General features: G+C 45.8%; 1 protein-coding gene across 1 annotated transcript in view; it reads right to left on the bottom strand.

Annotated features, from left to right (window-relative positions):
* The window catches only part of LOC129386766 (2-Hydroxyacid oxidase 1-like), a 64,052-nt gene that overhangs the window by 39,250 nt on the left and 946 nt on the right, over positions 1 to 23,856 (bottom strand). The window lies entirely within an intron of this gene.

Consider the following 23,856-nt stretch of genomic DNA (forward strand, 5'->3'; position numbering starts at 1 on the left):
TCAGGGCCTGGGCTTTTCTTTACAGACAATTGAAGCAGCAAGTTAAGCACTCCTTGCTCTGTGATTTCTAAGCCTTGAACTGGAGGGCAGCCAGGCGCGTCTGCTACTTTTGGTGACAAGCCGTCGACAGAAGTGAAGACGCATGAAAAAAAAGACTTAAGGTTTTCAGCTCTTTCTGCATTATTTTTGTCTCCATTTTTTCGAGGCTTTGAAGGAATAACATAGCGCCAAAATTTGGTAGGTGCCTCTATTAAAATTTTTTATTGTGTTACATTGTAGAACTTGTCCTTAGCCACCTTGACAAGATGCTTGAGTTGCGTACTCATTTGGCTAATGGCACTGCTATCGCCAGGAAGAGACTTAATCCTGTTTGCCCTCCGTTTTCTTTTTAATTTCCGCTTCATGTGTATGATTTCTCTTGTTATCCAGGCATTCTTCTTCCTTGTACATATAGAAAGCTTGGGAATAAAGTGCGTAATACAATGTTCCACCATGTTTGAAATGTAGGCCCATAATTTGTCTACGGTAGCACCATTATCGGCAAGATGCATAATATCATCAAATGAACCCTCGAGGCATTCCAACACACCAACGTCGTCAGCGGCTGCAAAGTTTAGAAACGTCTTACGTTTACTATGCGAACGATCTGGCACCATATCTAAAACCATTATTACAATTTTGTGATCAGATATACCTTCGCAGCGTTCGCAATCACAAAGATGTGGTAGCAGTTCTGAGGATATAAAGACTAGGTCCAGAAGTGATGATGTTATTTCGCATACTCTGGTGTAACCTTCTACAACTTCATCACAGTGCACAGACGTTATGATGCTCAGCACGATTGGAATCCCTCAATAACGCCGGCGTTGTTCTGAAAGTGCAGTAGCGCATCAATAATGTACTATTCTAAGTTTCAAGTTCCCGGTTATCAGAAAAACCCCTTCGTTACGCGCCCGAACATGGTAAGTTATTAACCTATAAGTCAATGATTTGTTTGGAACTAGAGTACGCGTCCGAATATGGCACCAGCATCAAGCATGCCACGTAGATCACAATAAAGTGTTGAAAAATCATGCCACCCGTTACAATAGCTCATCTTATGCTCACGAAGTAACACGTCCCTACCCTCAAAGTGCAATCTGGATTTTAAAAATTATTTTTCTGTCGACGCATAGCCAAGCTGTGTTTAATATAGAGGCTTTAATATTCCTCACATCATAGTGCTCCTTACATCATTTCACGCTTATACATATGTCACCGCACAGGTCACCAACTGCAAGTTTCTCTTGGCCGTATAAAGATTGCTGAATTTACCTAATCATTCTTTCCTTTTTCAGCGAAGGAGTGGAAGGGCCTTCCCCACACTATAGTCGCCACGAACTGTCCATCATCTTTTTCTGTAAATGTGATGAGTACCTGTTAACGGCAATCATAATTGTTTTATTCTTTATTTCAGTGCATCTAACTTTTATATAATAAACCACCTCATTCAGTCGTGAATTTAAATCAATGGAATTAATACTTTTCTGCGTCATTGGTGGATGTGATTTGGGTCCAAGGATGTTTTTAGAAAAAATTTTACTAGAGACCCGTTGGTTTATTCCGGCCAATAAAGACATGGCTTGCACGTCGAATCGAAGCCAAGTGCGCCACAGATGTTCCATAGTTTCTTCAGAACCACAAGTGCCACACAATGCTCCCTCGGCCATTGTAAGATGGAAAGCATAAGCGTTCGTAAATACTGCAACAAGCCATAGGTGGAAAGCAGTGTTCCATTCCCACAGGAGAGGGTAGTTGGCATTTAAAAACGTAACAAAGGAACTAGCTAGATACCTCCGGAAACTCTAAGGCTCTAAGACAAACAAACAAAGTTTTCTTGATACTTACATCTTGGCCACTGCGATTGAAATGGTATGGGTGCCTCCGTGGGTAAAGGTAGCAACCTTTTCAGCGAGGTCGTAACCGACAGTACTTCCACGACCTGGGAGCCACTGAAAGATGACCTGGCGCCGTTCTTCCATAGTATGGCAGTTAGTTTCTCGTGTTTCAGATATTATCTGCTCATATGTACTGTGGCATAATTTGAAGCTCTGAAGACAGGCTTTTGAGTTAGAATACGCGAGCCATTTCTCCTTTCGTTTGTGGCACAGTTCATAGCGGCAAGGAGCGTTAAAAGTCCTGCCGCCTTAATGGTCGTTAAGGGCGAACCTTAAATTTCCTTTGGACCCGTGTTGCTGGAATGACGACAGCGCCTGCTGAGCTTGTAGGTGACATCAAGCCACCAGTATCAATGTGCATGCGGTATTCTTTTGTTCCATGCAATGAGAGTAGCATGATGTGCTTCAATGGTACTGACCAATGACTAGCTTTAGTAGTAATTACTTGAACAGTCCAGTGCGCTTGAAGCCGTCGAAGACACCACAGGGGCGATGAAGGCCACGGTCAATACACTACTGGTATATTCCCGTGGTGAGTGAAGATCAGGGGTAAAAACGTAGCACGGTGTCATTACCTCAGCAGGGAAGCCAAGTGATGGCCGGGGCTCCTTCAGCGCAGGCGCAGGTGTGCTCCTAGAGTTTGACTCTTGCGTGACTTCGAAGCAGTTGATGTCTGTCGATAGCGATTGTTGCTGGGGCTCGTGTGCATCGAGGGAAATCCACACATGCTCATCGGGATTGACCCTATCCTATCTCAAGTTCGTCATTATTTTATTGCATGTGTTTCAGAAGACTCGTAGACTGCAACGCGGGAATCTCAGAAACGGTGTTCGTTGGACGGGGAGATGAAAGGCACAGAGGCATCCGGAGTTTTCCGAATTAAGAGTTTCAACACCTCATAACCTGCAGAAAACTTCTTAAAATAGACGCAATGGGGGCTCCATGGCGGGACGCGGTCAATAGCGACGCCAAGGGGGCATTTTATAGCAAGGCTCAACTCGGCTTTTGAAAGAAACCGGATACAACAACAGACTTGCTTTTAGAGACAAATAATTAAAATTTTTTAGTTAGACTCGCAGATAAGACACCATCATGGTTTCCGAACGCTGGATCCTTGCTCGCAGCTGCGGTCAGGTCACTGCAGACGCCCAGATGAAATTTTTTATCGACATAAATGGGTAACTGAACTGTCCACGGTAAGCTTTCAGCAAGTCGCGGTGAGTTTGCGAACGAATAGCGGGCTCAACACACCTCCTCCGGCACTCCTCGGTCAATGTAGTATACCGAAGCTGTACCGTCTTTAGTCTTCAGGAATCAACCTAATATGTAGTAAATTATCTATTTATATAAACTACCGTCGACTACCGCAGTCTCAAGTGCGCTTAGAAGTGATTTAAGGTCAACTGCATCGCACGCGCCATGGACCTCCAGGTTAAGCGCTATTGCTACGCAGTTGAAAACACAACTGAAATTTCTGTCGCAAATACCGAAATTTATGTTGTATGACAGAAGTTCCTGACGTTTCTGTGACTGCGGCAGACATTTCTGACGATACGGCAGAAATTCTGACGTCCCGACAGAAACATTCTCTCCCGTAGACAAAGAGTTCTGAAGTCACAACAACTTTCTATCGCAACAGTGATTCTGACGTCGCAACAGGAACTCTCTGTCCCGACAGCGAGTTCTGTCGTGGTGTTAGAAATGCGCCAGTATCTGTAGCAGTGACAAGTTCTGACGCCGCTATAGAAGCGCTTTACGTCGCGGCGCTTTAAAAGTGCATGTCAGTTTCACAGCGGTAATGTATTTTTCACTTGCGCGGGATTCAATGGTGCGGTCTCTGAATCCGGCAATGCTGATAGCACCAACGCCAGTGTTAAAGTCGACATGGCCACGTGTAATAATTTTGCCGTGACGACGAGGCACGAACAACGCCCTACTTACCTCTTCAATATCGGCCGCTGGTCAAAATCACACCATCTGCGGGAATGACTGCGTATCCATTTTGTTTTATTTGGTGAGATGTGGCACGCAGGCCAGTTGACTTACACAAGCCGTTACGCTGAGACAATAGGCAACTTCACAGAAATAGTGCGTAAGATATCTTGAAGCGAAAAAGAAGTTTTTGGTTGTTTCACAAAGTTCCGTGAAAAGCTGGGTCACTCGGGTGCCAGAATTCTGGCACAGCGCTGCCGTGAGAAACCTGTATGCTGTATAAATGAGCACTTATCCACGATTGTTTATGTAGCTATTTTTCACTGAACGCACGAGTTATATGCGCGCTTGAATTGTAAAGAGCGAGAGACAGCTGTGAAAATTAGCATTAAGAACCCTAACAGTGTCCCATGTCACCAGTGTTTATTGCTGAATTTATTTATTATGGCAATCGGAAAGCAAAATCGATGTCCAAGAACTTTACAACGTACTTGTCGAACTTGGAAGAGCAAAAGCATTCTTACCATCGACAAGTACGTTGTAAAGTTCTTGGGCATCGATCTTGCTTCACTTGGCGCGGTGGAGTGAAAGCGCATCTACGCCCTGAACATACAAATGTAAACAATGCTGACATTCTTGCTGCTGACATGGCCAAAATGTACACGCAATGACACGTTTGGCAGTTGGCACTCTGAAAGCTTAATCCTGAGCTCCTAAGTGATCAGGAATTTATTATTCGCGGGCGCGTGGTCCTAACAACTTCCCTTTCTACGGACTTGCCACTATTTGCTGCTTGTGTGCTTGTGCTTGTCCTTGTCGCTTTTTTTATTGTCCCGTGTTCACTGTTGCGTTAGTCACTTCCGCATGGAATTCCAACTAACCCGATCCTACATCCTATTTTAGGCTTATTGTTTGGCTCATGGTGCTGTACACCAGAACAGTTTGCAGGCGTTAAGTCGAATGATGTCCCGCGAAAGTATATTGGCGTGCCACTAGACGCATATAAATTAAGCACCCATTATTGGAAAGAACAGGTTTCGACCCTGCAATGTTACGCTCAGACATTCGTTTCCCACCAACTTTCTATTTTTGGAAAAGCTGAAACCTGCAACAAAAATTTAGTATGTATTACAAGTTATTCACTGTACCAGGCTCTACATCCAACGCTTTCACCGAATCTTTCAAACCGTCGTTTGGTCTTCAACTGTTGCGCCCATGATGCAGGCAGGCAGGCAGTGAACTTTAGGTCCTGAAGAGCGACTACTAAAGCCGCTTAAGAGGAAGGAGGCGCTGCCGGCCGCTACCACGTCGGAACGGGCAGGCCGTGCCAGACCACCGCGCCGCGGGCCCTCTAGACGACCTGTAGCTGAGCGGTGAGGTCGGAGCTCTTGAGCGCCTCCTCCCATTCTTCCGTGGTGAGATAATCGTGGTCCCCTACGAGGGACACCGCCAGAGCATGTGTTATAAAGTGCAGAAGGGATATCCCCAATCCTGACAATCAGACTCAAACGAGTCCACGTACCTGCTAACCCTGGCTAGGTTGGGATAGGACCCGATCTGCAGCATGCGAAGGGTGGAAGACTGAGGCCTCAAGAGCTTGGCGTGGGACGGGGGATCGACACTCCTGTCGAGTTGATAGTGCTTTGTGATCTCATTGAAAGCATGGATAGAGTCCTTGTGGAGCCCTGCATCCGCGTCCACGCCAACGAGCGGCGTTTCCCCGGCGCGGTGGGTGAGTTCGCGCACACGGGCGTGGGTCAGCTCGTTGACGTTGGAAACGACGGGGGCGACCAGAGGTCCCATGGTGGTGATGACGTGGGGAACCAAGTGATGACATGGTGAACGACACACTTGCCGCAAATTGGGGCGCTCGCCTCCCTCGAGACCAACCGAGAATTCGTTTAGACCTGGGGTCTGGTCCCGTCCCGGAGGGCGAGGGCCACCGCGACCTGTTCCCCCAATGCCAGGGACGCATCCCGCTCAGACGCAACGTTAACTAGGTAGCCCCTGTGATCTACGGCGACCGCCACGAACCCGTCGAGCGAACCGTTTCGGGCAGCGTCCGCGAACGCGACGACCATGGATTGCAAGCGACGGATCCGAGAAGTGCGGCCGCCCTGTCCAGGCGTCAGCCTACATTGTGTTGCGGGTGCACGTTCCGCGGGAACGGCGAGACCGGGACGGTCTCCTGCGTCCCCGCATCGAGCGCGCACCGCCTTCCTGCCTTTTTTGACGACAGTGGGGTTGCAATCCAGCGCCTCCATGATCCGCCTCCCTGCAAACGAGGAAGAGAGCCGGACAACCTGGGCCGTCTACTACGCCTCGACAACCTCGCCGAGGGTATTTCGGACTCTCAGCTTCATGATCTTCTGTGTGCTGGCGCCCATGGGGATACCAACCACCTTTTTGATGCTCTTGCGCATCAGCGCTTTAAGCTTTGCCGTTTCGTAAACGTACCAATGGTGCGCGGCGGCTGCGTACGTGATGTGACACTATAGGAAGGCGTGGTACAACCTAGGCAGGTTGCCTTCCCCCAGCTCTCCGCGACTGTTGGAGACCGTACTGATGAGCCTCACCATGTTGTCCGTTTTTGTGGCGCTACGATCGATCGTTTATCCGTTACTACCGTTTGCCTCGATCAGCATACCGAGTGTGCGGACGATCTCTACCCTAGGAATGACCTGCCCGATGGCCGTGTGAATGGAAATGTGTACTTTCCTGAGTGGGACCTGACCTTCGGGGACGCGCCCCCTCCTTTTCGGTCGAAAGAAAAGAAGTTAGGACTTGGTTGAGGAGAGCCGGAGCCCTGCGTCCGCCAAGAATTCCTCATTGCCGCACAAAACCGCCTGTAATGATTCCTCGACTCTGCTTTCACTGCCGCCGTCGCACCTCACCCTGAAGTTGTCGGCGTAAAGAGCGTGATTGACGCCATTCACCTCGGAGAGATGCGTGAAGAGGCCACGCATGACGACGTTGTAGAGAAGCGGCGAGATCACCGAACCCTGAGGGGCACCCCTCGCCCCCAACTCGATGGGATGAGACTTTGCCTCTCCCACCCCTTGAGGATGGTGCGCCTGGCCTGAAGGAACAAACTGACGAACTTAAACCCAAAGCCAATGTTCGAAAATGAATTGCGAACGTGCCTAGGCGAAATGTTATCTAAGGCATTTCTGCGATCCAGCACAAGGACACCCCTGCCGTCCCGGGGGTTCCTATCGAAGATGCGGCGTTTAATGAGTTTCATGGCGTCCTGAGTTGACCGGGACGGGCGAAATACCACCATGTTGTAGGAGAAGAGTTCACGTTCCTCGATAAACCTAAATATCCGCTTATGAATGACATGTTCAACGACCTTTCCCACGCACGAAGTGAGCGATATTGTTTAGGCTAAGGGTCCGATCTGGTTTTGGATTCCGAAATGCCTAAGCGAGCTTCCAATCGTCCAGGACGTCACCCGAGTCGTATACGCGATTGATCTCGTCCATTAAACTGGCGATGGACTCTTCGTCGAGATTGCGGAGTAGTCTGTTCGAAATTCTATCGGGCACCGGGGCTGACCGGGCGTTAAGGTTAAAAAGGGCTTCCCTGACCTAATTTTTAGAGAAAGCAGTTTCCAGGTCCTCCCTTTCAAGGCCCCGGTTGCAGGGGTAATCCGCGTCGGCCGCGGAGCCCATGGGTACGTATCTGTCGGTCAACGACAGGATAATGTCCTCCACTGTTGAGCCCTCCCGTTTAGCTTCGTGCAAACCCTATCCATAGCTAGACTCTGGTTGGACTTGGAGGTCGATTCGTCTAGGAGCTGCTTCAGGAGCTGCTTACGCCTGCCCAGGAGAGCAGCCTTGGCCTCGAGGAGGTGGGCGAGATGACTATCGATCCTGTCCACCTTGAGGTTCGTGCGGACCGTCTTGGTGGTGGACTCTACGTCCTTTTTCAATTGCGACAACCATTCGTTAAAGTCTGTGTGATCCGCCATCTTTCCGTTCCTGATTTTGCACGTGTTGCCCGTGACTACCATTGGAGAGCCAGACGCTTGCCCCGCGGCCCTCGCCACAAAGAACGCGAATCGGTGTCTTTGGTCCCTGGGGTAACTGTATTGTTGAGAATAAAGATGTTGGACAGGCTTGTTAGTGAAGGTGGGCTGGGCTTAGAACATCTTCATGTGTGGCAAATACTGTCTCGTTTCTTCCTTTTTCGCGATACTTCGCATCCTACAATTCGGTCATTCACGCAAGTTAGTGAACGCGGGCTGGGCTTAGTACACCTTTATGTGCGGCAAATAGTGTCTCGCTTCTTCTTTTTTGCGATATTTCGCATCCTATAAATCTGTCATTCATGCAAGTCGCAATTGCTAATGCGTTACGCAATTTAGTTGTTCCTTCCAATCTTTCTTTGCATTTATGCTTGTGGGAATTCATGCAAGAAGTTTACTTTTTGGTTAATTTCCTGACAGTTAGGGTTTCCACGGAATACTTGCATTGTTTCTAGCGTAAAACGTTATACAAAGATTTACTGTCCATGATATTTCCGCCTACGTTTTACTGATCAATATATATTAAATGGCCAGGCCACGATGTACAAAAGAGAGTTGGAAAAATGTACATATGCCCTTGCTGCAAAACATTATTTCATAAACTTCATAGTAAAACCCTTCTGGCAAAAAACTAGCCAAAGAAAAAGGGTATGTTTGCCTCTTTTGTTAACTGTCGCCTTTGTAGTATGCCAGAGACAATTGTACATTGTTTTATTAGACGTAATAGACGTAATAGGTGGGTGGATGTCTTATTTTCTTTTTATTAATTGTTTTATTAGCTGTGCCGATGCCATCCTCTTTTCAGATGACCTCTAACGGGCTTAGAAGAAAGACATTGAGATTAACACTCATAGTGTGCGATACCTGTTGCCGACCTCTGATAATAATGCACCTTTCGATATCTTTTTTTTTGTCATGGGAATGCACAGTTTGTGGAAAACGGGAATGATGGACCGAAACGCCGAAACGGTTGTACCTACAGGGTACATGTCATCCAGATGACACTACACCTAAAACATGTTTATGATGGTCTGGATATACAACCGTACTGGTACCCATTTTTGGGAGGTGCCTATCCTTACCACCCTTCTAAATTGAAAGCAACATTTCGACCCACAGTATGAATGCTGCCTTTTCGGTGTCTAACTTTCATTGTGCTCTCCCTTTTCTGACTATGCACAACTGGTGAATGTCAGGTTGAATTATACTCTAGATAGCGCGAAAGAAAGAAAAAAACACCGGCGTGGTTTAGTGGTAAGAAACTGGTTTCAGGATCATTAGGTCGCAAGTTAGAAACCCCGGCGGAAACCTTTATTTTTACTTATAATCTCTTACTTTTTTGCACTAACAAACCTACGTATTCCTAAAGATGCGTCTGTCATTTCTTATTTAAATAATAATCAAGGTCTACAGAATGTTTGACCATTGGATGTCTCACAACAGACAACAGGCGTCAGACAACAGAGCGTCCGAAAATACGACAATGTATTTTCTACTATGTTTTTGCTGCTGTGTGCTTCAACTGGGTAAGTGATGGAGATGTTATGAACTCTGATACAGAAAACAAGCTCGATGACGTCACTGGTTGAGCGACTTCGCCGAGTTCCCACTATAAAACGAGAATAAGTTAGAGCGTTTATGATAAAACTCTATAGACAAGAAAGATTAACACTCTCGGTCATTTTGTCTGGGGGCTAGAAAATACCATCGGCTGGTAGGACGATAACCCGAAGGGATACTTTCCACATTGTAGAATGGGGATCAAGCAGCTGAGTTGCTATCAATATGCAGTGGCACCATCGTGCACAGAGCGAATGTAGTAACAGAGTACCTTGTAACGTGCAGTTTGTCCCGGGTGACAAAGGGCTGCATACGTGACGCCATCTGATGCCGATGGCAAAGAATGTTGGCAGATCGCCCATCGGACGGTTCTCTCAGGTATCCATGCCTCTGGGACGACGCTCTGAGCCGATTTAATGACGGTGACCAACGCGCTTACAATCTACGGGCAAGATGGTTCCGCCCCATCAAGATGCGAGCGACGTTCCTGTAGGGACAAAGCTCGGAAAGAGTGCCTTACATGTGGGCGTGGAAAAAAACACTTCACTATACTCCATATTTGCGACAGTGGTTTCCCGGCATCACACAACTGGCATCACGACTCCCAATGCTATTCTAGCACTTTGTCTGTGTGGCACCGAACATTCGTTTGTATGGGTTCTGCAGCCCTATAACCCAAAAGTGTCATTGTTTGCGAATGTCACCATTCTGTGTGGCAACGTATTATACCATTCAATGCCTTTTGAGTTCTGCATCAAGGTTTATTCACGTTATTGGCGTAGTAAACGTACACATAACATTTTTCAGAACCATGGGAACATTTCTTGCTATTGTGCGAAAGGTCTCTACATGAATCGTCAATATATTCCTTAAACGTAGACTAGACGCGGGTTAACCGAGGGACACGATTTTTATTAGTCATATCATAAGAAGCCAACAAGCACTGACACTAAGGACAGCATAGGGGAAATTACGTGTGCTTAATAAATGAAATAAACAAACGTTAATATAATGGAAATAAAATTGTATGAAAAACCTACTTGCTGCAGGTGGGGAACAAACCCACAACCTTCGCATTTCGCATGCGATGCTCTACCAAATGTGCTACGCCGCGCCGTTTCCTCGTCCATTTTCTTGGGTACTTGTGTTTTTCTGTAGACCTTGTCGGCGGACGTGGAACATCCTTTCTGCCGCAGGTGTCACGAGAACGTGATCTTCTTCGGTGAAGCAATCGGTCACTAAACCCACACATGTTACCTGAAGGCATCAATGTTGCAGGATTCGAGACCCTCGTTATGTATAAACGAGAAAAGAGGGGGTTAAACGAGGGGCCCGATTTTTATTAGTTATATCACAAGAAGCCAACACTTAACGAAAGACAACATAAGGGTAATTACTTGTGCTTAATAAATGAAATAAGAAACGATAAATAATAGAATTGAAAGTGGATGAAAAAACAATCTGCCGGAGGTGGGGAACGATCCCAAAGTCTTCCCATTATACTTAGACCAGCCGTACATAGACAATACGCCAAAGAAGGATCCGCCAACTCCACAAACCTTTAAATAGGCTTGGATATGGTTGCTTCTGTTCATTTTTATGAACTAACTTATGTTAACTTATGTTTTGTAAACTAATGTTATCTCGAACGGAAGCACCACGGCACCAAAGTGATGCACGTGCAACTGATGAAAGTGGCTCATCGTCGATACGTGGGGATGCCCTAATTAAAAAAGCAGAAGTGGCGATTTAGGAAAAAGATGCAAGGTTGCTGCTCTTGGACTCAGCCTTCATGCTTCTGTACAAAATATGATATGCGTTTTAGTCAACTGCAAAAACCCAAGAAAAATGCTCTTTTTGAATATGTTTTGAAGTCTGTTGCAGTCGAAGCTACCTGCTGGATTTAGGTAGGCAATGATTGCTAAGAAGTGTCCCTGCTTTATATGAAGGCAGCGACACTGGTTGTCAATATAAATCTAGAGAATATGCGACATATGTAAATATGTGTGAAACTAGACGATGAATTTTTTCTCCAGAAAGAATGTGGACAAAACAGCAGACGCTAAAGCTGCCAGCATAATAGAAACTGATGTATTCGGTTCACAAGGGAAAAGCAGGAGAAAGCAGTTTGTTCAGACAAATGGAGGGAACTCTTTGATAGTGTACTTATGCCCTCTGTGATTCTCCTGGAAGATCGCATTCTTCCTGACTTCAGTGCGAAAATAGGGCAACGCGCGCACCTTGGTGGTTACTGAATGAAGGCTTGTAAGCAATGCATTAGGAACATGCAACGCTCACAGAGTACTTCTGGCTGACGAAGGCAACAGCTTTCTCAAGAGCATGCGAACGGTACACATGAAAAACCTAACCAGTACTACATACCGGTCTTGTTCAGGCACTTCGTCGCGACCCGAGCCTATGTTAGACTCTGCCGAAGACTGTTGTGTACCTTGAAGCCTATGTGGCTTAGGCTGTGGCGTTTGCTGTGGCATTCGCTGTAACTTTAGCTGTAGCTTTGCACGTGCAGGTCGGGCTTTAGTAACGATATTTTCCTGAGCGTTCTTGTACTCAGAGTTCCATTAAGCCTCAAGTACCTTAGGGGACAAAAGAAGAACTGCCGTCTAATATTGTGTGCTCTTTGCAGATGTGTCCTCGTTTCTTGAACTTCGACAACGTCAAAAGCGTCGGTTGCCAACAGCAGCAATAGTTTCCCGACGAGGTGAACGGCTCCAGCTATCTTCAAGGATGCATTTTCCTTTTTTTCTTTTGGGTCAGTCCTTTGACGAAACCTCGTGGGATTGAAGAAAATTGTCGCGTTGGCGGGCCGTGGTTGCACAAGTGCGTGCCGCGTGGAGCAGGGCGCAGCATGAGTAAACTTTAGTTCTCGTTTGATAGGATTGCGGCATTGTAATTGTTTTAAGGTAAATGGTTGTAGCCAAATAATAAATGGTCTATAGCGGCCTAATGTGTGAAGAGCGAGAACTACCCTTGAATAGTAACTTCACCCGACAGGTCGGGTAGAGGCAAGACACACCAGTTGTGACATCGCCAAGAGCTTTTAGTCGAATCTACAAATCTGTGCTGGATGTTTTTGTGCCCGTCGCAGATGGCACCAGCAGTGGAAACGCCTTCCCGCGGGATGTACAAGCCGATCTTCATTGTACTAAGCTCTTATGTTCGCGGAGAATCATATGACAGGGCAAGGCTAATGGTAACTAAGTGCACGCGTCATTAGAACGAAACAGCACAGCGCTCACCAAAACCGCGCGCCAAGTTGGTAAACGAATGAAATATTAACACTCTTTCTTGAACAGCTGAGCTGACTGGAAGCAAGGCCCTAAATACATATCTGGAAAGATAATAGCTTTACATTTATTTGTACCTCCTGTCAAGATTATTTGAAACAATATTGCAAAAATATTTTCAAGTGCGCTGAAAACTGCGTATCAGAACACAACTGTACCGGGCCATCTAGAGAATGGCCTATCGAGATATCAGTGGCTACGTTAGATGTGGCACGTTTACGAAAAATGAGCGTGGTAGTGACATCTCCGGATACTGCAATGAACTAAAAAACTCTAAACATTCTCGTTTCGCATGGCTGCTTCTCGACTTAAAAACGAGAAATTTTGTTTAGTTTGCTTAGTTTTCGGTCAAAGGTTTCTTCCTTATTCCCCCAATCGCTTTTAACGGTCAGCCATGAGAGTAGTATTCGAAAAAGCACTCAATCTATTAGACCGGGAATCATTCGGAGTAAAAATCATCGGCGAATATTTCTGCATCCTATGACTTCCAGATAAATTGCCCCATTCAGGAACGCTGGCGATTTACTGCACTGGGAATGCGATTGAGGTCACTAGCCGAGAAAGCGTGCAGCGTCGAGGACTGCATGCAAAAGATAAACGATATTTATATAAAGAGCTTGGCAAGAGATGATAAGTTCAAGATTAGCAGTCAGCGTCGGCAAACTGTGGAAGACTAAGTTTACTAGGTCTCCTACTCACAAGATATCTGGGTCAAGAAAATGAAATATACTGAAGAAATAAAATGGGCTACAGCCCATACGGCAGGTGTAACTCAATGATTACAGGTAGCCTAATGTTTTGCACGAAAAAAAGTACATTTATTGCATTCTACGGCCACATGCATATGGGGCCGCAGTTGAAGGTTAACAAAAGGATTATTTCTTTAAATAGCAAAATTAGACATCCACCCCGTCGTAGCAATTGCTACAAAGAAAACCGATACGGGTTCCTCGAAAGAAAAGTCTCGCATTTAATGAAAAATTTGGAGGAGACATAAGCTTCGCCTTTAGGAGTTGAACGCGATAGCACTCAAAGATCCATGAATGATTCTCACTCTTCCCGGTAAATGCAGCGTATGTGACAGTCATGCTTACCGAGAAACGCTCGCGACGAACGCTATGCACGAAGGCTGGCTATCTGATTGAAACGCGGCCACTTGCAGGGGCCGCAATGCGGCGGAGGCGAGCGCCATCTGTAAGTCCTTTAAAGGAGCGGGCGCGCTCCTCCGTGGATTCCGAGATATTTACGCGCCGGCGTGCGCAAATAGCGGACGCCGTCTCCGGTCTATGCATTGTAGAGGCGCTGGAAAAGGGGTTTGTTTGAGTTCCCGGGTATATTAAAATTACAATCCCTGAGCTATCATGTCTGTAGATTGTGTGCAAGTCGTAGTTTAAGATTTTTCCACGTATTCTACCTTGAGAAATTCAATTATGTAATTGAATTTCTTCCGTCACATAAACGGGCTGGGTAGGTGTGGTTCGAAGAACTTTTTGCCGATGTCGCGCCTGACGCCGAACGCTGGATGTCGACGCGGGAAGTCGACGCCAGATTTTCTGCAACGCGGGCTCCTCCAGCGTCAGCCCCTCTCCCACCTGAGCTAACCAGGCTACTAGCAGATGGCAGGGCGAAATCGAACTTACCAGCAACTGGACCAGGCAAGCGTTTGACGAAATAGTTCTGCTGAAACTCACAAGGTGGAGATAACTAAGAAGCTTGAGAAGAAGATAAAAACGGCGCAAGGAGTGACTGAACGAAAAATATTAGGCGCAATCTTAAGAGTTACGATTACGGTGGTGTGGATTAGACAGCAAGTGGAGGTACCCGATGTTCTAGTTGGAATCAAAAAGGGAAAAAATTAACCACAGCAGACGATGTTATGCGTAGGGTCGATAACCGGTGTTCTGTAAGAGTTATGGAATACGTGCTAAAGGAAGGACAACGCAGGCGAGTGTGGCCGGTAATCAGCTGGTGCGTTGAAATTATGAAATTTGGAGGCATAACTCGGAATCAGCTAGCGCAAAATTGGCGCAATTGCACGTCGACTGGAGAGGCGTCCGCTGCAGGGAACATAAAAACTGGCTGATGGTGATGATGATTCGGTATGACGTCAGAGTGTATATTGCATGCATTCTTTTCTGACAGCTTCGGACATTCTTCACACCAGGGCTGTAGTGACTCCATGAGGGCCAACCACAGGCTTAGCAGCCGAAAAATTCGAGGGTTCGTATGGCGAGCATGCCAAGGAAATTCGGACTTGTTTTCTTCGGCAATCTGTTGAAGATCGCCACGATACAACTGCGTAACCTAATTGGCAGTATTTTCAAAAAAATGTATATATATTTTAAATGATCTGCCGAGTTTCTACATGTTAAAATAGCACAGTCGTGTGCCCAATTCTTTCTAATACCACGCACATTTACGTCACTTAGTCGGCAGTTCAAATAGTATAGTCACGCGGGCAAATTGTGTTGTCTTTCTCTTCTCGTCCGTGTCCAATTGTGCCCTGGAACGATGTTTCATAATGCCAATTCCTACTGTTTCTATGCGCATTTACGGCATTTAGTCGGAACTTAGTACCGCATTATAGCAGCATTAAGCGTTTTGGTCCTCCCCAAAACCCGACAATTGCACAGGGTAAACTGCCGGCTGACTGCTCTAAATGCTTATGATATTAGAAAGACGTGCCCTATCGATGTTGCTAAAGAAAACTTCATAAACTCACAGACCTTCTCAAAATTCATTTTTTGAAAATGCTGACCATGGGGATGCGCTATTGTAGTTAAGCCCATTGAGTTATGCTAGTGTATGGCAGTCAGTCTGGCCGTGCCAGACCACCGCGCCGCGGGCCCTCTAGACGACCCGTAGCTGAGCGGCGAGGTCGGAGCTCTTGAGCGCCTCCTCCCATTCTTCCGTGGTGAGATAATCGTGGTCCCCTACGAGGGACACCGCCAGAGCATGTGTTATAAAGTGCAGAAGGGATATCCGCAATCCTGACAATCAGACTCAAATGAGTCCACGTACCTCCTAACCCTGGCTAGGTTGGGATAGGACCCGATATGCAGCATGCGAAGGGTGGAAGACTGAGGCCTGAAGAGCTTGGCGTGGGACGAGGGATCGACACTCCTGTCGAGTTGATAGTGCTTTGTGATCTCATTGAAAGCATGGATAGAGTCCTCGTCGAGCCCTGCATCCGCGTCCACGCCAACGAGCGGCGTTTCCCCGGAGCGGTGGGTGAGTTTGCGCACACGGGTTGGACTTGGAGGTCGATTCGTCTAGGAGCTGCTTCAGGAGCTGCTTACGCCTGCCCAGGAGAGCAGCCTTGGCCTCGAGGAAGTGGGTGAGACGACTATCGATCCAGTCCACCTTGAGGTTCGTGCGGACCGTCTTGGTGGTGGACTCTACGTCCTTTTTCAATTACGACAACCATTCGTTAAAGTCTGTGTGATCCGCCGTCTTTCCCTTCCTGATTTGCACGTGTCGCCCCTGACTACCATTGGAGAGCTGACGCTTGCCCCGCGGCCCTCGCCACAAAGAACGCGAATCGGTGTCTTTGGTCCCTGGGGTAACTGTATTGTTGAGAATAAAGATGTTGGACAGGCTTGTTAGTGAAGGTGGGCTGGGCTTAGAACATCTTCATGTGTGGCAAATACTGTCTCCTTTCTTCCTTTTTCGCGATACTTCGCATCCTATAATTCGGTCATTCACGCAAGTTAGTGAACGCGGGCTGGGCTTAGTACACCTTTATGTGCGGCAAATAGTGTCTCGCTTCTTCTTTTTTGCGATATTTCGCATCCTATAAATCTGTCATTCATGCAAGTCGCAATTGTTAATGCGTTACGTAATTTAGTTGTTTCTTCCAATCTTTCTTTGCATTTATGCTTGTGGGAATTCATGCAAGAAGTTTACTTTTTGGTTCATTTCCTGACAGTTAGGTTTTCCACGGAATACTTGCACTGTTTCTAGCGTAAAACGTTATACAAAGATTTACTGTCCATGATATTTCCGCCTACATTTTACTGATCAATATATATTAAATGGCCATGCCACGATGTACTAAAGAGAGTTGGAAAAATGTACAGATGCCCTTGCTGCAAAACATTATTTCATAAACTTCATAGTAAAACCCTTCTGGCAAAAAACTAGCTAACGAAAAAGGGTATGTTTGCCTCTTTTGTTAACTGTCGCCTTTGTAGTATGCCAGAGACAATTGTACATTGTTTTATTAGACGTAATAGACGTAATAGGTGGGTGGATGTCTTATTTTCTTTTTATTAATTGTTTTATTAGCTGTGCCGATGCCATCCTCTTTTCAGATGACCTCTAACGGGCTTAGAAGAAAGACATTGAGATTAACACTCATAGTGGGCGATACCTGTTGCCGACCTCTGATAATAATGCACCTTTCGATATCTTTTTTTTTTGTCATGGGAATGCACAGTTTATAGAAAACGGGAATGATGGACCGAAACGCCGAAACGGTTGTACCTACAGGGTACATGTCATCCAGATGACACTACACCTAAAACATGTTTATGATGGTCTGGATATACAACCGTACTGGTACCCCATTTTTGGGAGGTGCCTATCCTTACCACCCTTCTAAAGTGAAAGCAACAGTTCGACCCACAGTATGAACGCTGCCTTTTCGGTGTCTAACTTTCATTGTGCTCTCCCTTTTCTGACTATGCACAACTGGTGAATGTCAGGTTGAATAGCGCGAAAGAAAGAAAAAAAAACGGCGTGGTTTAGTGGTAAGAAACTGGTTTCAGGATCATTAGGTCGCAAGTTAGAAACCCCGGCGGAAACCTTTATTTTTACTTATAATCTCTTACTTTTTTGCACTAACAAACCTACGTATTCCTAAAGATGCGTCTGTCATTTCTTATTTAAATAATAATCAAGGTCTACAGAATGTCTGACCATTGGATGTCTCACTACAGACAACAGGCGTCAGACAACAGAGCGTCCGAAAATACGACAATGTATTTTCTACTATGTTTTTCCTGCTGTGTTCTTCAACTGGGTAAGTGATGGAGATGTTATGAACTCTGATACAGAAAACAAGCTCGATGACGTCACTGGTTGAGCGACTTCGCCGAGTTCCAACTATAAAACGAGAATAAGTTAGAGCGTTTATGATAAAACTCTAGACAAGAAAGATTAACACTCTCGGTCATTTTGTCTGGGGGCTAGAAAATACCATCGGCCACTAGGACGATAACCCGAAGGGATACTTTCCGCATTGTAGAATGGGGATCAAGCAGCAGAGTTGCTATCAATATGCAGTGGCACCATCGTGCGCAGAGCGAATGTAGTGACAGAGTACCTTATAACGTGCAGTTTGTCCCGGATGACAAAGGGCTCCATACATGACGCCATCTGATGCCGATGGCAAAGAATGTTGGCAGGTCGCCCATCGGACGGTTCTCTCAGGTATCCATGCCTCTGAGACGACGCTCTGAGCCGATTTAATGATGGTGACCAACGCGCTTACAATCTACGTGCAAGATGGTTCCGCCCCATCAAGATGGTAGCGACGTTCCTGTAGGGACAAAGCTCGGAAACAGTGCCTTACATGTGGGCGTCGAAAAAAACACTTCACTATACTCCATATTTGCGACAGTGGTTTCCCGGCATCACACAACTGGCATCACGACTCCCAATGCTATTCTAGCACTTTGTCTGTGTGGCATCGAACATTCGTTTGTATGGGTTCTGCAGCCCTATTACCCAAAAGTGTCATTGTTTGCGAATGTCACCATTCTGTCTGTCGACGTACCATTCAATGTCTTTTGAGTTCTGCATCAAGGTTTATTCACGATATTGGCGTAGTAAACGTACACATAACATTTTTCAGAACCATGGGAACATTTCTTGCTATTGTGCGAAAGGTCTCTACATGAATTGTCCATATATTCCTTAAACGTAGACTAGACACGGGTTAACCGATGGACACGATTTTTATTAGTCATATCATAAGAAGCCAACAAGCACTGACACTAAGGACCGCATAGGGGAAATTACTTGTGCTTAATAAATGAAATAAACAAACGATTTAAATGGAAATGAAATTGTATGAAAAAACTACTTGCTGCAGGTGGGGAACAAACCCACAACCTTCGCATTTCGCATGAGATGCTCTACCAATTGTGCTACGCCGCGTCGTTTCCTCGTCCATTTTCTTGGGTACTTGTGTTTTTCTGTAGACCTTGTCGGCGGACGTGGAACATCCTTTCTGCCGCAGGTGTCACGAGAACGTGATCTTCTTCGGTGAAGCAACCGGTCACTAAACCCACACATGTTACCTGAAGGCATCAATGTTGCAGGATTCGAGACCCTCGTTATGTATAAACGAGAAAAAAGGGGGTTAAAGGAGGGGCCCGATTTTTATTAGTCATATCACAAGAAGCCAACACTTACACGAAAGACAACATAAGGGAAATTACTTGTGCTTAATAAATGAAATAAGAAACGATAAATAATAGAAATGAAAGTGAATGGCAAAACAATCTGCCGGAGGTGGGGAACGATCCCAAAGTCTTCCTATTATACTTAGACCAGTCGTACATAGACAATACGCGAAAGAAGGATCCGCCAACTCCACAAATATTTAAATAGGCTTGGATATGGTTGCTTCTGTTCATTTTTATGAACTAAATTATGTTAACTAACTTATGTTATGTAAACTAATGTTATCTCGAATGGAAGCACCATGGCACCAAAGTGATGCACGTGCAACTGATAAAAGTGGCTCATCATCGATACGTGGGGATGCCCTAATTAAAAAAGCAGAAGTGGCGATTTAGGAAAAAGATGCAAGGTTGCTGCTCTTGGACTCAGCCTTCAAGCTTCTGTTCAAAATATGATATGCGTTTTAGTCAACTGCAAAAACCCAAGAAAAATGCTCTTTTTGAATATGTTTTGAAGTCTGTTGTAGTCGAAGCTACCTGCTGGATTTAAGTAGGCAATGATTGCTAAGAAGTGTCCCTGCTTTATATGAAGGCAGTGACACTGGTTGTCAATATAAATCTAGAGAACATGCGACATATGTAAATATGTGTGAAACTAGACGATGAATTTTTTCTCCAGAAAGAATGTGGACAAAACAGCAGACGCTAAAGCTGCCAGCATAATAGAAACTGATGTATTCGGTTCACAAGGGAAAAGCAGGAGAAAGCAGTTTGTTCAGACAAATGGAGGGAACTCTTTGATAGTGTACTTTTGCCCTCTGTGATTCTCCTGGAAGATCGCATTCTTCCTGACTTCAGTGCGAAAATAGGGCAATGCGCGCACCTTGGTGGTTACTGAATGAAGGCTTGTAAGCAATGCATTAGGAACATGCAACGCTCACAGAGTACTTCTGGCTGACGAAGGCAACAGCTTTCTCAAGAGCATGCGAACGGTATACATGAAAAATCTAACCAGTACTACATACCGGTCTTGTTCAGGCACTTCGTCGCGACCCGGGCCTATGTTACACTCTGCCGAAGACTGTTGTGTTCCTTGAAGCCTATGTGGCCTAGACTGTGGCGTTTGCTGTGGCATTCGCTGTAACTTTAGCTGTAGCTTTGCACGTGCAGGTCGGGCTTTAGTAACGATATTTTCCTGAGCGTTCTTGTACTCAGAGTTCCATTAAGCCTCAAGTAACTTAGGGGACAAAAGAAGAACTGCCGTCTAATATTGTGTGCTATTTGCAGATGTGTCCTCGTTTCTTGAACTTCGACAACGTCAAAAGCGTTGGTTGCCAACAGCAGCAACAGTTTCCCGACGAGGTGAACGGCTCCAGCTATCTTCAAGGATGCATTTTCCTTTGTTTCTTTTGGGTCAGTTCTTTGACGAAACCTCGTGGGATTGAAGAAAATTGTCGCGTTGGCGGGCCGTGGTTGCACAAGTGCGTGCCGCGTGGAGCAGGGTGCAGCATGAGCAAACTTTAGTTCTCGTTTGATAGGAATGCGGCATTGTAATTGTTTTAAGGTAAATGGTTGTAGCCAAATAATAAATGGTCTATAGCGGCCTAATGTGTGAAGAGCGAGAACTACCCTTGAATAGTAACTTCACCCGACAGGTCGGGTAGAGGCAAGACACACCAGTTGTGACATCGCCAAGAGCTTTTAGTCGAATCTACAAATCTGTGCTGGATGTTTTTGTGCCCGTCGCAGATGGCACCAGCAGTGGAAACGCCTTCCCGCGGGATGTACAAGCCGATCTTCATTGTAATAAGCTCTTATGTTCGCGGAGAATCATATGACAGGGCAAGGCTAATGGTAACTAAGTGCACGCGTCATTAGAACGAAACAGCACAGCGCTCACCAAAACCGCGCGCCAAGTTGGTAAACGAATGAAATATTAACACTCTTTCTTGAACAGCTGAGCTGACTGGAAGCAAGGCCCTAAATACATCTCTGGAAAGATAATAGCTTTACATTTATTTGTACCTCCTGTCAAGATTATTTGTAACAATATTGCAAAAATATTTTCAAGTGCGCTGAAAACTGCGTATCAGAACACAACTGTACCGGGCCATCTAGAGAATGGCCTATCGAGATATCAGTGGCTACGTTAGATGTGGCACGTTTACGAAAAATGAGCGTGGTAGTGACATCTCCGGATGCTGCAATGAACTAAAAAACTCTAAACATTCTTGTTTCGCATGGCTGCTTCTCGACTTAAAAACGAGAAATTTTATTTAGTTTGCTTAGTTTTCGGTCAAAAGTTTCTTCCTTAATCCCCCAATCGCTTTTAACGGTCAGCCATGAGAGTAGTATTCGAAAAAACACTCAATCTATTAGACCGGGAATCATTCGGAGTAAAAATCATCGGCGAATACTTCTGCATCCTATGACTTCCAGATAAATTGCCCCATTCAGGAACGCTGGCGATTTACTGCACTGGGAACGCGATTGAGGTCACTAGCCGAGAAAGCGTGCAGCGTCGAGGACTGCATGCAAAAGATAAACGATATTTATATGAGAGCTTGGCAAGAGATGATAAGTTCAAGATTGGCAGTCAGCGTCGGCAAACTGTGGAAGACTAAGTTTACTAGGTCTCCTACTCACAAGATATCTGGGTCAAGAAAATGAAATATACTGAAGAAATAAAATGGGCTACAGCCCATACGGCAGGTGTAACTCAATGATTACAGGTAGCCTAGTGTTTTGCACGAAAAAAAGTACATTTATTGCATTCTGCGGCCACATGCATATGGGGCCGCAGTTGAAGGTTAACACAAGGATTATTTCTTTAAATAGCACAATTAGACATCCACCCCGTCGTAGCAATTGCTACAAAGAAAACCGATACGGGTTCCTCGAAAGAAAAGCCTCGCAGTTAATGAAAAATTTGGAGGAGACATAAGCTTCGCCTTCGGGAGTTGAACGCGATAGCACTCAAAGATCCATGAATGATTCTCACTCTTCCCGGTAAATGCAGCGTATGTGACAGTCATGCTTACCGAGAAACGCTCGCTACGAACGCTATGCACGAAGGCTGGCTATCTGATTGAAACGCGGCCACTTGCAGGGGCCGCAATGCGGCGGAGGCGAGCGCCATCTGTAAGTCCTTTAAAGGAGCGGGCGCGCTCCTCCGTGGATTCCGAGATATTTACGCGCCGGCGTGCGCAAATAGCGGACGCCGTCTCCGGTCTATGCATTGTAGAGGCGCTGGAAAAGGGGTTTGTTTGAGTTCCCGGGTATATTAAAATTACAATCCCTGAGCTATCATGTCTGTAGATTGTGTGCAAGTCGTAGTTTAAGATTTTTCCACGTATTTTACCTTGAGAAATTCAATTATGTAATTGAATTTCTTCCGTCACATAAACGGTCTGGGTAGGTGTGGTTCGAAGAACTTTTTGCCGATGTCGCGCCTGACGCCGAACGCTGGATGTCGACGCGGGAAGTCGACTCCAGATTTTTTACAACACGGGCTCCTCCAGCGTCAGCCCCTCTCCCACCTGAGCTGACCAGGCTACTAGCAGATGGCAGGGCGAAATCGAACTTATCAGCAACTGGACAAGGCAAGAGTTTGACGAAATAGTTCTGCTGAAACTCACAAGGTGGAGATAACTAAGAAGCTTGAGAAGAAGATAAAAACGGCGCAAGGAGTGACTGAACGAAAAATATTAGGCGCAATCTTAAGAGTTACGATTATGGTGGTGTGGGTTAGACAGCAAGTGGAGGTACCCGATATTCTAGTTGCAATCAAAAAGGGAAAAAATTTACCACAGCAGACGATGTTATGCGTAGGGTCGATAACCGGTGTTCTGTCAGAGTTATAGAATACGTGCCAAGGGAAGGAAAACGCAGGCGAGTGTGGTCGGTAATCAGGTGGTGCGTTGGAATTATGAAATTTGGAGGCATAACTCGGAATCAGCTAGCGCAAGATTGGCGCAATTGCACGTCGACTGGAGAGGCGTCCGCAGCAGGGAACATAAAAACTGGCTGATGGTGATGATGATTCGGTATGACGTCAGTGTGTGTATTGCATGCATTCTTTTCTGACAGCTTCGGACATTCTTCACACCAGGGCTGTAGTGACTCCATGAGGGCCAACCACAGGGTTAGCAGCCGAAAAATTCGAGGCTTCGTATGGCGAGCATGCCAAGGAATTTCGGACTTGTCTTCTTCGGCAATCTGCTGAAGATCGCCACGATACAACTGCGTAACCTAATTGGCAGTATTTTCAAAAAAATGTATATATAATTTAAAAGATCTGCCGAGTTTCTACATGTTAAAATAGCACAGTCGTGAGCCCGATTCTTTTTAATACCACGCACATTTACGTCACTTAGTCGGCAGTTCAAATAGAATAGTCACGCGGGCAAATTGTGTTGTCTTTCTCTTCTCGTCCGTGTCCAATTCTGCCCTGGAACGATGTTTCATAATGCCGATTCCTACTGTTCCTATGCGCATTTACGGCATTTAGTCGGAACTTGGTACCGCATTATAGCAGCATTAAGCGTTTTGGTCCTCCCCAAAACCCGACAATTGCACAGGGTAAACTGCCGGCTGACTGCTCTAAATGCTTATGATATTAGAAAGACGTGCCCTATCGATGTTGCTAAAGAAAACTTGATAAACTCACAGACCTTCTCAAA

This window comes from Dermacentor andersoni, chromosome 8 (genome assembly GCF_023375885.2).
Source record: "Dermacentor andersoni chromosome 8, qqDerAnde1_hic_scaffold, whole genome shotgun sequence".
NCBI classification, from domain to species: domain Eukaryota; kingdom Metazoa; phylum Arthropoda; class Arachnida; order Ixodida; family Ixodidae; genus Dermacentor; species Dermacentor andersoni.